The following is a 13,816-nucleotide window of genomic DNA, read 5'->3' as shown; positions in this document are numbered from 1 at the left end:
GGACATTCAATAACAGATTTAAAAGTAGCCATTCTTCAATAAAAAAACCTTCAAAAACAGACTTCAAAGAGAAACTGCAGTGCTACAATTCATTCGCAAATTTAACACCATTAAATTGTGCTTGAACAGGGACTGGGAGTGGCTGGTTCGCTACAAAAGCAATTTTCCCTCTCTTGGTATTGACACCTCCTCATCAGTTATTGGGAGTGGACCACATCCACCCTGATTGAATTGGCCCTGTCAACATTGGTTCTCCACTTGTAAGGTAACTCCCTTCTCTTCATGCGTCAGTATATTTATGCCTGCATCTGTAATTTTCACTCCATGCATCTGAAGAAGTGGTTTTACCACCCACAAAAGCTTATACCCAAATAAATCTGTTAGGCTTTAAGGTTCCACCAGACGACTCATTGTTTTTGTGGATACAGACTAACACGGCTACCCCTCTGATAGTTGTACAGTTCTTACTGCTGAGGAGGATTAGATTTGTTTTTTCAGTTACCATTTTTGCTGTAATTTAAAAGCAATATCATTCTGTAGATTAAGGAAATAATTACATCTGCAAATCAATATTTGAAATAATATTTAATACAGCCCATCAGAGAAAAACCTCAAAAGTCTGAAATATTCTGTAGCCTTAATGCTTGGCTGAAAAAACCTAACATCTAAGTGACACTGAGTAGCGCTAGAGGATTATTTTTTGTTTTTTAAAAACAATTTTTTATAATATTTACATTTGCACTTTTAAACACTTATTTTTAAAAAGAAATGTCTTTTTTTTATATAAATACGACTGTCTCTAAAATGTCAGAAGAATTTTAACATTCTTCTCTGAATTAGTCCTAGTGCTCCCTGTGTTGCTTGGTATCTTAATTTGCCTTTGGTTTCAAAACTGTAGGCTTGCCAAGAACTATTCCTTTCAAAACCTCAGGAATTCCATTACTAGTTTTAAGCTAAATTAAAGGAAAATAGAAGCATTCAACGCATAGCAAAACTGTGTACAAAGTGTTTGTTGATAGTCATAAATAGACTGAAAAATTTAGACATGTCTGAAAGACAACTGCTGTATAGTCAGCTCTGTTTTGCTCTGCTATGCAACTAAATAAAGAACTATTGCTGTCACTTCAAGTAAGCTCAGCGTACGATGCATTTGTACTGAACTGGAATATAGCAAACACTAGAGATCATTCATTCTTCACTTGAAACAGTTTATATATAAAACCGAGTTTGCATTTCTGTGAAGTACAGTGGGAGTTCCTCTAAAATTATTGCTTCAATGTCTCCATGAGGGGCAAAGGTGTCACTAGTTTCTAAAGACATAGCAAAAACAGCCAACTCTCCATCACATTCAAGATTTCCTCTAGAACGCTTGTTCTACCACACAAAAAATAAAATAAAGCCATTCCATACTAGGAATACTTGTACAATTAAGGAAATGTTGTCAACTAGCATGAAAATGAAAATACAATTGTCAGGTTCTTAACTAGTATTATATTGATTATTGACATCCATATTTTAACATTTAAGTACAGTCATCCAAATGTTAATGATTATAATTAATTGCTTAATTAGTAATTGTATAGCGGTAATACTGAAAATGTCTCCATCCAGAGTGGGATGACATTGTGCTAGATGCTGTACAAACATGTTGGAAGGCATGGCCTCTCCCCCAAAGTGTTTACAGACCAACTTGCTTGAAAAATATTGTTTGCAGTTATAGGATCAATCAAGGATAAGCAATTCGGCAAATAAGTCTGTGGGGTGACATAACAGTTTGTTGGACCACACCATAGTAATCACCAGAATTATCAGCAAGGCAACATGATTTAAATTCCAGCTCTGAAGACAGGTTAAAGAACTTTGATCAACTGTTGCAAACTACAGAATTCCAGCTTCCAGCATACCAGGATAGAGGGTCCATTTTCTCTTTGAAAGAGAGGCAGGAAATTACAGCAACTTTTCACCATTGAGCCAGCACACAGTAATGGATCAGTGGTTTACACTAACCGTCATCTGCTGTATGAATGACTGCAGCAGCATCTCAGCTCTGCCAGTACCAATACCACCATGAAGAAAAACCAACGGAGAGGAGTCAAGGAAAAAGAAGGTCTTCTCTTAGAACTAAAAATGTGATGATCAAACCCCTCTTGAATTTGAGTAGTCATCCAAAAAACTTGCAGTATTACAAATATGCCAACTGCCGTATAGTACTTGGCTTTTATTATAGGTATAGATATTTCAAAAAAGTAGTAGTTCTGAAGCACACATTTTCCTGAACAAAAGTCACAAAGTCAAATATACACAGAAAGAAATCTGAATACCTTAAAAAAAGCCAAATGCTTATTGAACAAACTTAAAAAATGAAGTTTACATCCAACAAACTAATTCACTTGCAGTAGAGAATATTTCCTCTTTGACTTACTACATAGTGTGAAAGAGAAGGTAGATAAAACCTAAAAATGTACTTGAGACCTTGATTCAGAAGTGTACTGTAATAGGACTGTTTCCACACAAACCAGGTATCATTAACTTAAAAGCGAATCAGTGACATATGGGAACAGAACCCAGGTCTTGACACCCAATTCTCTGCTCCAACTACTGAACCACGCTCATGGATTTGACAGCACCTTGGGTAAAGCCAAAACAAGTTGTGTGGGTAACAGATGTGATGTCCTAGACAGAAAGACAGCAGCTGGTCACAACAATGCAGGAGCACCACTCTGTCCTCACCAAGCAGTGTGCAGAATATCGTCAAGGCCAACCACACCAAAATCATGAGCCAAGCCCCCAAACAAATCATGAGATTTTTAAAAATAAATAAATGTGGGGTTCTTTTTATTCACCCTTTGGTTTTTGAGTCATTAGCATCCATATTTGCAAACTCTTCTCCCCAACCATGACAACTAGAAACTTTTGTTTTGCAACTCAACTAGAAGCAATGAAGTGGTAAGAGCAGAAGATAGTGGTATGCCAGAGAATACATCACAGATCCAAGTATAAAGAGAATGAGTTTGTATACACTGATTATGACAGAAACAGTCTATTAACAGAAAATTTTAAATCCATCCCCCTTAAACATTTTTATAGTGGAACAGTTTAGAGCTGCTGTATTTCAACTTCCACACAATCAGAATAGTAACTTCTGTTATACCAAGAAATTTGACCACCGTTGACAATCGTTTCTCTGTGTATGTGAAAGAGTTACGGTGATAAAAACCATTTCAATTATTTTGAAGATGTCAATGTGATCAATTTCACTGATAGAGAGAGAGCACATACACACACCCCTTTACCACATTGTAGAGTCTTACCATTTCCTGGGTAGACGTTTTAATTCACTGCTGCATCTGCCATAAATGCTAAATTAAGAATAATTGTTTCAGGAACCTATTTGCATTATGAATGATCACTGCCAAAATATAAACCACACTAATGTAAATACATAGAAAATTATAACAAATGTAGCAACACTAAAAAGGTCAACTTATACTGAAGCCTCTTATTAATTTAGGTGGTAGGGATGTTGTGATTCTTCATGCCTTTAAGAACATGCACATATTCAACAGATTTGTCCCTCCTAACCTCACCACCAAAAGTTTCTCAGTTAAACTGATTAAAGCTGGTTGTCAAACATACTGCCCATGGGCTGGATATGGTGTGCTTGATGTATTTACGTTTCCCACAGGACATGTTCAGACTGTGTAGAATTTCAGCTCTCTTTTTCTTCTTTAAATAAGTTCCTAATCCTAATAGTTAAAAAAAAAAAAGTTTGTAAATGTGAACTTAGCTAAACTGCTGCAATGACAGGTGCCTGAGTCTGCAGACAGCTGGAAACAGTGACTGAGGAGCATGCACTCCCCTTCTTCCTATTAATCTCATGGGGGGGGGGGGGGGGGGGAAGCCTGGTGGCTCAGATCTAAAATCCAGTGACAACATTTCAGTGTCAACATCAACTATTTTCAGCTGATCATTTTCATGGATAGAATGGGGAAGGGGGTGTGGGAGGTAAGCTTACAAGGAGGTGGGAAATGGGAGTTGCTTCAGGTAGGGAAATGCAGAGGGAAAAAGAGTAAACAGACAGGGAAGATGGAGAGAGAAAGAAAGGAGATTGGGGGGGGAAAAAACAGAGGGCAGAAACAGTGGCTCTAAAAGGGGGGCATATTTTTCCTACTGAATGTTGCTGAATGTGACAATAAAGTACTAAATGAAGAATACCTACGTTTAGTTACTACAAAAAGGGCAGATCCTTCCCTTGATCTCACTGCAAAGCTCCTAGTGACATCAATGTCAGACTGGTCTGGATCGAGAAGAATCTGAAGTCCTCTATGCCCCAGACCATGAACCATAATTTAACATGCAATTCAGCCCTCTGAGCCAAATGAGTTTGACACCACAGAATTAAAGATATGTAGTATTTTTCAGTCTAAGGTTGCTAAAAAGTTTACCAATACCTAACACAAATAGAGCTCTATTCATGATTTTAGTAAGTTAAAAAATAAACTTGTTTCAATTAAAATTTAAGTGTTGTCGTAAATTTTTGGAAACTTAACTGCTGATGTGCAAAACCCAGAAAATGAAATCATCTACAAACTGATCAACTTCACTGTTTTAGTTTCATTCTCCATGTTGAATAAAATGCAAAACAGCAGCAGCATAAATGTTGAGTTAACTATTATACCCCAGCTGAGAGATCCAAATAGTCACAGCTCAAACTGGCTGCAATTTTTTAACATGCCGAACATCAACACAAGGCCCTATGCACCATTTATGCCCACTTCAACTCCAAATTAAAGATATATGGGATTTAAATGTTGCTTTAGGAAGTGCCCTGTTAACTGGCCCCTCTAATCAGGCATGAATTTCATCCACTATCTTAAGAGCTGCATTCTTTAAACTATAAGGCCTGATCCATTGCTCACTGCAGTCAATGGGAATGAACTGATTTCAGCAGGTTCTGATTGGACACATAGCGAAATGGATGTAACTGCATTCATAATTAGTTTGGAACCACCAAGAAGTCTCTCAGAGTACTGAATAAGAATAAAGAATATATGCAGCAAGATTAAATTATGTTACAAAAAGTAACTTATTTTTAGAACATTCGATTTAGCAGGGTATAATTTCCAGGTAGTTCACTGACTGAGCACTAACAACAGTACAGAACAGAGAATAGACATGTATAATCATATCAATTCAAGCAGACAAAATCCTGCAAATTTACATGCTTAATTTTACGTACCCGAATAGCCCGACTGACTTCAAAGGAACTAATGTGTAAAATTAAGCACATATGTAAAAGTGTTTGCAGGACAGATTATACAAACACAAATGTTAATATACATTAAGTGTCAAATATTTTATTTTTCCTGACAAAAATGATTGGCAATAGATAGGATCAGCACTTATTTACTTTTTAGAGTTATTTTTAATGTTAAAAGATGGCAAAATGGCAAACATGAATCAGTAGTAGAGTACCTACCGGTATGAAGACAAAGAAATGAGGTAGTTGAACACAGTAAGTCAAAACAAGCTAGAACTATTTATTGATTACTTAATAAACAACCAGGGGGAATTTGCCACTATAAATATATTTCAGTTAGGTATGTCTTTTCATACATGTGTACATACAGGATTACTTTTTGGTACATCTTGAAAATCCCCTCCCCACCTACCTATGTCAGATGACTCTGTTATTTGTCACTTATCAGTCTGAGTGCTAAATTACTTTTAGTCTCAAAGTAGTGCTTGCGACAGCTCTGCAGAGGGATGACCCTGGGAAGGATCAGGTTGTCCTCTAATGAACTGATTAGCCTTGCTACTCTGAGCATACATAATTCCACCAAATACAGCAAATTTTCAGGTAAAATTAAACTAAACTTCTTTCCTCCACACTCATTTCAAATCTGAAATCTTGACAACCTTACAAGGAGATGGTCCACAGAAAAATTGCAGTATAATCTTAAACAACTAAATTGACCACCTTGTGATTAAAATAAACAAGCATGAAAGTAAGCAAAAATCATGGAAAGAAGTTTAACTAGACATATATTTGCAGGAATATTGTTTCAATAAGCATTTTCAATTTTTCTTGACACAGAATCATATGAACTAAGGGGTTGTTAGTTAAGGAGCGACATCCAAATTAGAGTCAAATAAGGAAGGGAACGAAATTTATTAATATTAGTATTGCACTGGTAAATTTATTCCAATATAAACAGATTTCCTTTTAAACAAAAAAAAACAGCAAATACATTTATAAAGCACTGTATGTTTTCAGTGCAGTATTTAACCGAGGAAAATATACAACAGAGTCAACTTGCAGAATTCATGCTGACTTCAGTAGGAATACAGGGCATTTACTGGATCTGAACCCACATGTCTTAATACCAGACCATCGCAAATGCACCACAAAAACATGCAATAATGTATACAGCTCATCATCTCCCAAAAAGAAAAAAAATGACAACATAGTTACCAGATTATAAAAGTGGTATTTTAATGTATAAGGGCTACGAATATTTTAAGGCTGTTTAAGACCAAAATAAGTTATTCAGAAAAACTATATGCACATTATGCTAAATGTCACTTACGTATTAGTGTTCAGTCAAAAGAGTTAAGAAGTTTTAGAGGAGTATATTTACAAAAGAGTCATTAGGAAATGAAATCATCAGAAAAAACTACTAATACAAAATATTGAGGTTACACTGGAGAAAACTACAAATACAAAACTCTTCCCAATATTAAGCCTGACTTCTATTATGTACATGCACCACAACTGAAAGGTATATCATTCTATGACTTAAGTGTCAAATAAAATTTTAAGTGGTACCTGAATATGATCATTGGTTTCTATGGATTGCCAATGAAAGGAAGATTAAAATTAGCTAAGAATTTTCTCAAAATCTTAAAACTCAGTATTGCAGACATAGCACTTACAAAGTTGCAAAACTGTCATAGAACTGATTTAAACAAAAAGCTGGTCTAAACCTTAGCTATAGCAGACCTGGTGGTCCACTATAATTAACTAGGATGTGAGACACCATTTGCACCGTTTAACTTTCTGAGGCCAATCCCCCCCAATCCTAACAGGAGATTACAAAAAGGGAATTTTCTACTTGAAATATATTCCGTTAGGTATAACTTTTAAAATATTTTCACTCACAGAGGTAAATTTTCAGAATCCCCGCCCCATCCACATATATCAGACACTTCTGCTATTTTGGCACTAACTCATCAATCTAGTTAAACTCAGAATTAGTTTTGAGAGTCAGGACCAGTACCTTTAAAGTTCCAGGACTACTGGGCGTCCTGGAGTTAATACACCACAATCAGGGACATGCAATAGCAAACCTACTAGTCCTAAAATGCACATTATAGAAGCAGTAATAGCTACAGAGGGAACCTTGACAGGACACACAGGGTAAGTAAGGCTGACCCAGCAGGCAAATCAGCTGGTGAATGGTCTGCAAGCCCAGGGACCACACCATACAGGAGCTGCCTCCAGTAAACCCACATTCAAGACAGCTTTTAGGGCTCCCCTTTGTTTTTACAGTCATTTCTGACCTCCCCCAACTCCTCCCCACACACACTCCACCCCCACTGGCAACACACGCAACGACAGGTTAGCCCCCCCGCAAACCAAACCCCTCACCTGAGCCCTACACGGCGACGGTCTCCAGCCCTACACTCACCTCAGCGACTTGACAACCCCACGCTCGGCCCCCCAAGCACGGCGGCAGGTCCCCCTCCCCCCACTGACAGAAACACGTCCCCAGCCCGGCCCCCCTCTCCCAGCGGCACGTCTCTCCCCAAGGGACGCCCAGAACAGGGCCAATAGGGAGCAGCGGCTCCCGCAGCCCAGGACTCTCCAACTGGCACCAGTCACCGCCAGGAAGAGCCGGGCCGGGCCCCAGGACGCTGCGCCCCCAGAAGCCGGCTGCGGGCACCCGGGGGAAGGCGCCGGGCCCTGCCCAGCACTTACATTCTCCATGAGCCCAGGACTGGCCGCGAAACCGGCAGGGGCGGGACGGGACCGGACCGGGCCGAGCCTCCGGGGGCGGGGAGACCGCGGCGCTCTGTCCTCCCACAGCCCCGGGAACAACTGCAACTCTCGATAGCGGCAGCAGCAGGGCCTCGCTCTGGGCCGGACTCTGCCCGGGACAACTTCCGGGGCAAGCACCACAACTTCTTCCGGGGCCAGGGAGGGGGTGTGATTCTGGGAAGGGGCTCGGGGCGTCTCTGGCAGGGAGAGCCATGGGCTCACGCGGGGCGGGAGGAGCCGCTCATTGGGAGCACGCGCTTGGGGAGCGGGGGCCTCGCTCTCGCGCTAACAGTTTATCCCAAGTGCTGCCTGCCTGAGCTAATTTACATATTCCTACGTAACCCTGAACTCCAGCGCACGGGCCGTCGTGCGGGGCTGAGCCTGCCCCCCGCACCCCACCTGGGGTCGGGCAGGCGGCAAGATCTGGCGTGTCACCGCCCTGCTGGCGCAGCTGGACTCTCAGTGCACAATGTAGTGAGGCGCTTGGGCTGTGCGAGGGTCTGCGGGTCATCTCATGCTGGAGCCGCCCCAGGACACTCGGATCCTCGCGGCGTATTAAGCGCTGACAGTGGCTTTGATGGTGTAAAAGTCGCAGCCCATGCCTCAAAGAAATTGCTAAAGAAAACAGCTAAGCGGCCGAGGAGGAAGAACTAGGAATTTTGCGTGTGTCAGTTACTGTTTTCTGCTGGGCAACAGAGAAGGGCGTTTGCCAGGCCCATTCCTGAGAAGGGCTGCCAGAAGTTTCCTTGTAGAAACTTACTGATTTTGCACGTTTGAAAAGATGAGGCACAAGGGTTTTAAATTGCTTTTTCATTACTTGTGAATGGACACCAAGAAGTTGATTTCTGTAGTGTTTAGATGTTGTTTTATTAAGCTTCAAACACTGTAAAAATGTATCTTCATGTTCTTTTTAAAATGTTGATGTATATAAAATTATAAAGAGGGAGCAATATAGTTAATAAAATGAAGATGGAAAAAGGAGGACTGATGAAAATAGAAATGATGGGTGTGTCTACAGTGCAGTAGACACCCTCTGCTAGCTTCAGGGTTGTTTAATTGCAGTGTAGAGCAGTGGTTCTCAATCAGGGGTACCCTGGCGGTATGCAGAGGTTCTCTAAGGAGTATGTCAACTCATCTAGGTATTTGCCTAGTTTTACAACAGGCTACATAAAAAGCACTAGCAAAGTCAGTACAAACTAAGGGCATGGCTACACTTGCAGATGTAGAGCACTGAGAGTTAAACCAGCCCTCGGACAGTGCAGTAGGGAAAACGCTGCAGTGTGTCCATCCTGTCAGCTGCAAGTGCACTGGCGTGGCCACATTTGCAGCACTTGCAGCGGCATTGGGAGCGGTGCATTATGGGCAGCTATCCCACATAGCACCTCTTCCCATTCTGGCACTGTGGCTTGTGGGAAGGGGGTAGGGGGTGCGGGGCATTCTGGGTCCTGTCCCAACGCCCTGTGATGCATCAATTCGCATCCCAGCATTCCCTGTGCTTCCGTCCACATTTGGTGCTATCTTTCAACTTTTGTACTGTGCGCTCTGTCTTCCCTTTCGGTCTGTGGGAATGGATCCCGAAGTGCTGAGGAATATGCTGATGGGTCTCGCCAGCACGTCACGTTTGGCAGTCGAGTTACTCCTTAAGCTACAAACTGACAGTGAGAAGTCCGATGATGATATTGACTCGCATAACACATATGACACAAGATTGCTTGTGGCATTCACGGACATGCTCACCACCGCGGAATGCTGCTTTTGGGCTCGGGAAACAAGCACTGAGTGGTGGGATCACATCGTCATGCAAGTCTGGGATGACGAGCAGTGGCTGCAGAACTTTTGGATTAGAAAAGCCACTTTCATGGGACTGTGATGAGCTCGCTCCCACCGTGCAGTGCAACGACACGAGATTGAGAGCTGCCCTGCCGGTGGAGAAGAGGGTGGCTATGGCAATCTGGAAGCTGGCAACTCCACACAGCTACTGATTGGTTGCTAACCAGTTTGGAGTGGGAAAGTCGACTGTTGGAATCTTGTTGATGCAAGTTTGCAGGGCCATTAATCGCATCCTGCTCAGAAGAACCGTGACTCTGGGTAACGTGCATGACATTGTGGCTGGCTTTGCACAAATGGGTTTCCCTAACTGCAGAGGGGTGATAGATGGGACGCATATTCCAATTCTGGCACCACCCCACCTAGCATCCAAGTACGTTAATCGGAAGGGGTATTCCTCTATGGTTCTCCAGGCGCTTGTGGATTACCATGGGCGTTTCATTGACATTAACGCAGGCTGGCCCGGAAAGGTGCATGATGCACGCATCTTTCGGAACACTGGCCTGTTCAGGAAGCTGCAAGCAGGGACATTTTTCCCAGACCAGAAGATCACCGTAGGGGAAGTCGAAATGCCCATTGTGACCCTTGGAGACCCCGCTTACCCTTTAATGCCGTGGCTCATGAAACCCTACACAGGGAGCCTTGACAGCAGCAAGGAGCAGTTCAACAACAGGCTGAGCCGGTGCAGAATGACTGTGGAGTGTGCTTTTAGCCATTTAAAGGGCCGCTGGCACTCTCTGTATGGGAAGCTGGACCTGGCTGATGACAACATCCCCGCAGTTATATCCGCGTGCTGTACCCTCCATAACATTTGTGAAGGGAAGGGAGAAAGATTCACTCAGGCATGAAACTTGGAGGTTCAACACCTGGAGGCTGAATTTGAACAGCCAGAGAGCAGGGCTATTAGAGGGGCCCAGCGCGGGGCTGCAAGGATTAGGGATGTCTTGAGGGAGCAATTTGAGGCTGAAAGCCACCAGAAATGTTTGGTGCCCTACACGGGAGTGAAGTGCAGTGGTTTCAATGTTAGTAGGAATCTGTGCTTGCTACACTGACTTGCAGTGCCTGTTGCTTTCCTGGGCTAAGGTATCTTTTACTTAATGCATTAATAAAGAATGTTTTCAAAGCCAATTATTTAAAAGAAAATTATTGAAAAGAAACACAACTGCTTGGGAGACAGAAAGGGTAAGGGGTGGGGAACTGTTCAATCACAGATTTGCGTATGTCCTGTTCTCATACTCAGCCTTCCTGTCTGGAGTGCTATGCAATGAGTGCTGCACTTCAGGCTGGCTAAAATGCATGATGATAGGGGTTGAGTGCAGTGGGTAAAGGTCATAGTTTGCAGGGCTGGGTGGTGAAGCTACAGGTGTTGGAGGCAGCTGGTGGCGATAAGAACCTGGATGTTGGGGATAGTGGGTTGGCAGTGACATGGGGGCGCAAGGGAAACAGTTTTGAGACAAGGGCTGCGGGGGGGAGGGCGCGGTAATGCTCCACCTGCATGACTACAAGCGCCTGGATCAAGTCCGCTTGGCGCTTCATAATGCTTATTAGCCACTCCATGCTGTGGTGCTGGCGCTCCATGCTTTGGTGCTGGCATGCCGCATTCTGCTGGTGGAACCTCCTTTCACCCTTCCTCCATTCCTGCGCTTCTTGATTTTCATGGACTGCTGCATTATTTCATGCAGCATGTCTTCTTTGCTTCTATGTGGCCTCTTCCTAATTCTTTGGAGTCTTTCGGACGGTGATAACATGGACGGCTGAGATCTCAAGGTTGCATCTGTAAGGCAAAATGCAACACTTAACAGAGGCAGCATTGTTCCTACCAGACAGAGGAATGATTTGCCCATACTTAAAGACAAGCACAGTCTACACAATAGCAGAATTTGCCCGTCCCAAAGCAAGCGCACATAACCCACAGGAGCCCCAAAATGGTGAGTAAGCACAGGGTTCGGGGGGGACTGATTGTTTCACTGCTGTACTGTCCTCTGGGGCTCTGTGCCTTGGGGAGAGCCAGTAGTTGCAGTGGGCCCCTATACTGAACACTGTCCCCACATTTTCCACAGGAGTTCGTCCTGGAAGATATCTCACTGCTGAGGGTGACCTGGGAAGCAAGGGAGTGTCTTCTACTACAATGTGGCTTCCGCCCTGGCCCATATGCAACTTGCCTGTGTGCAGCAATGGTACCCCTGCCCGTCACAGCACAGTGGCGCGGACATGTTAGCCTGACTGGGACAAGGACCACAGTAGCGCTCCCAAGGAACCTGTGCAAGCGCATTGCACAGCTTCTGGAGGAGACCTTTGAAGAGATCACTTGAGGCCGATTACCGAGATGTGAGAGAGCACATCAACAGGGCCGGTGCTTCAACTAGGCGACCCTAGGCGGTCGCCTAGGGCGGCAGGATGTGGGGTGCAGCATTTTGCCGTCCTCGGCGGAAATTAGGCAGCGGGGGGTCCTTCCGTTCCAGGTCTTCGGTGGAAATTCGGCGGCGGGTCCTTCACTTGCTCTGGAACCCGCTGCCGAAGTGCCCCGAAGACGCGGAGCGGAAGGACACCCGTCGCCAAATGCTCAGAGGAGGAGCACTGCCGCCTAGGGCGGCAAAAACCCTGGCACCGCTCCTGCACATCAACACCCTATTCCGCATGTAGGCATGTGTGCAGCCCTAACCCTCCTCGTCCCAAGAGCCTGCAACGAATAACTTCCTTCCCAAAATAAAAGCCACTTGCCGGGCATGTCCTCTGGTGTTTGTCCTTCCCCAAGCACCAGCCACTGTGACTGGCTACCTTCCTCCTGGCTTGGGAACAGCTCCTGGCTGCATGCATCTAGGGATGCTGGGGTGTCTTCCTCCTCCTCAGCACCCTCGCTCCCACTTTCCTCCTCTTCCTCCTCCTGCCTTGTTGAACTGGGCTCTAAAGTGTCCATGGTGGTCCTCAGAGTGGAGGTGAGGTCGCCCTCCAGTATTGCGTCCAGCTCTTTGTAGAAACAGCAGGTCGCGGGGGCAGCACCAGAGCGGCGGTTTGCCTCGCGGACTTTGCGGTAGGCACTCTGCAGCTCCTTCACTTTAATCCTGCACTGCAGCACGTCCCGGTCATGGCCCCTTTCCATCATGTCCTTGATATCTGCCCAAAGGTATCGTAATTCCTACGGCTGGAGCGCAGCTGGGACTGGACAGCTTCCTCCCCCCAAACACTGATGAGGTCCAGCACCTCGCCATTGCTCCATACTGGGGATCACCTGGCACGTGGAGGCATGGTCACCTGCAAAGATGCACTCCACGCCTTGCTGAGCAAACAGGAAGGGGATTTTCAAAAATCCCAGAGAATGTAAAGGGCGGGTCTGACGGTTGGTCACCTAAGGGCAGGGCAGTAGAGTTCAAAGTGATGACCAGAGTCGCTAGAACAGGCATTGTGGGACACTTCTGGAGGCCGATCAGAGCGCATTAACAGACCAGGGCGTCCACACTGGCGCCGCGGTGTTCCAGCCAGGGCGCACCAAGCGTTATGCCTCTCACGGAGGTGGATTACCAGGAGCGCTCCAGCTGCAGAGTCAGAGCGCTCTACGTGCCTTGCCAGTGTGGACACGTCGTGAGTTAGAGCACACAGGGCTGCTTTAATGCACTCTAACTCGCAAGTGTAGCCATGCCCATTTCATACAATGATTTGTTTACGCTGCTCTATATACTATATTATACTGTAAAGTAACATGTATACGCACTGTATTACACATGTTCTATGTCATTTACTTATGCATGCAAGCACATTCATGAAATTGAAGTTGTCATGGAGTGTATGCAGTTGCGATATAAAAATGGATAGATTTTTTTAAAACAAGGAGCTGGAAGCAGCAGTAATGGCCACACCGAAAATAGTAAGAAATTGAAAACGACTGGAAAAAAAATTGTCGCTTCTGCAAGGAATCTATTGCTTTTGGATTCACATCTACAGATAGCAATC

General features: G+C 44.3%; 1 protein-coding gene across 1 annotated transcript in view; it reads right to left on the bottom strand.

Moving 5' to 3' along the window:
* FRS2 (fibroblast growth factor receptor substrate 2) overlaps positions 1-8,143 on the bottom strand; it is an 85,859-nt gene extending 77,716 nt beyond the window's left edge. The window contains exon 1 of the mRNA XM_024212666.2: positions 7,982-8,143. The gene's annotated coding sequence lies outside the window, so the exon portion shown is untranslated. The remainder of the gene's footprint in view (positions 1-7,981) is intronic.
* Between the last annotated feature and the right edge of the window lie 5,673 nt (positions 8,144-13,816).

The sequence above is a fragment of the Terrapene carolina genome, unplaced genomic scaffold (genome assembly GCF_002925995.2).
Source record: "Terrapene carolina triunguis isolate 2854851 unplaced genomic scaffold, T_m_triunguis-2.0 Scaffold68, whole genome shotgun sequence".
In the NCBI taxonomy this organism is placed as follows: Eukaryota; Metazoa; Chordata; order Testudines; family Emydidae; genus Terrapene; species Terrapene triunguis.
This window is presented reverse-complemented; position numbering and strand designations above follow the sequence as displayed.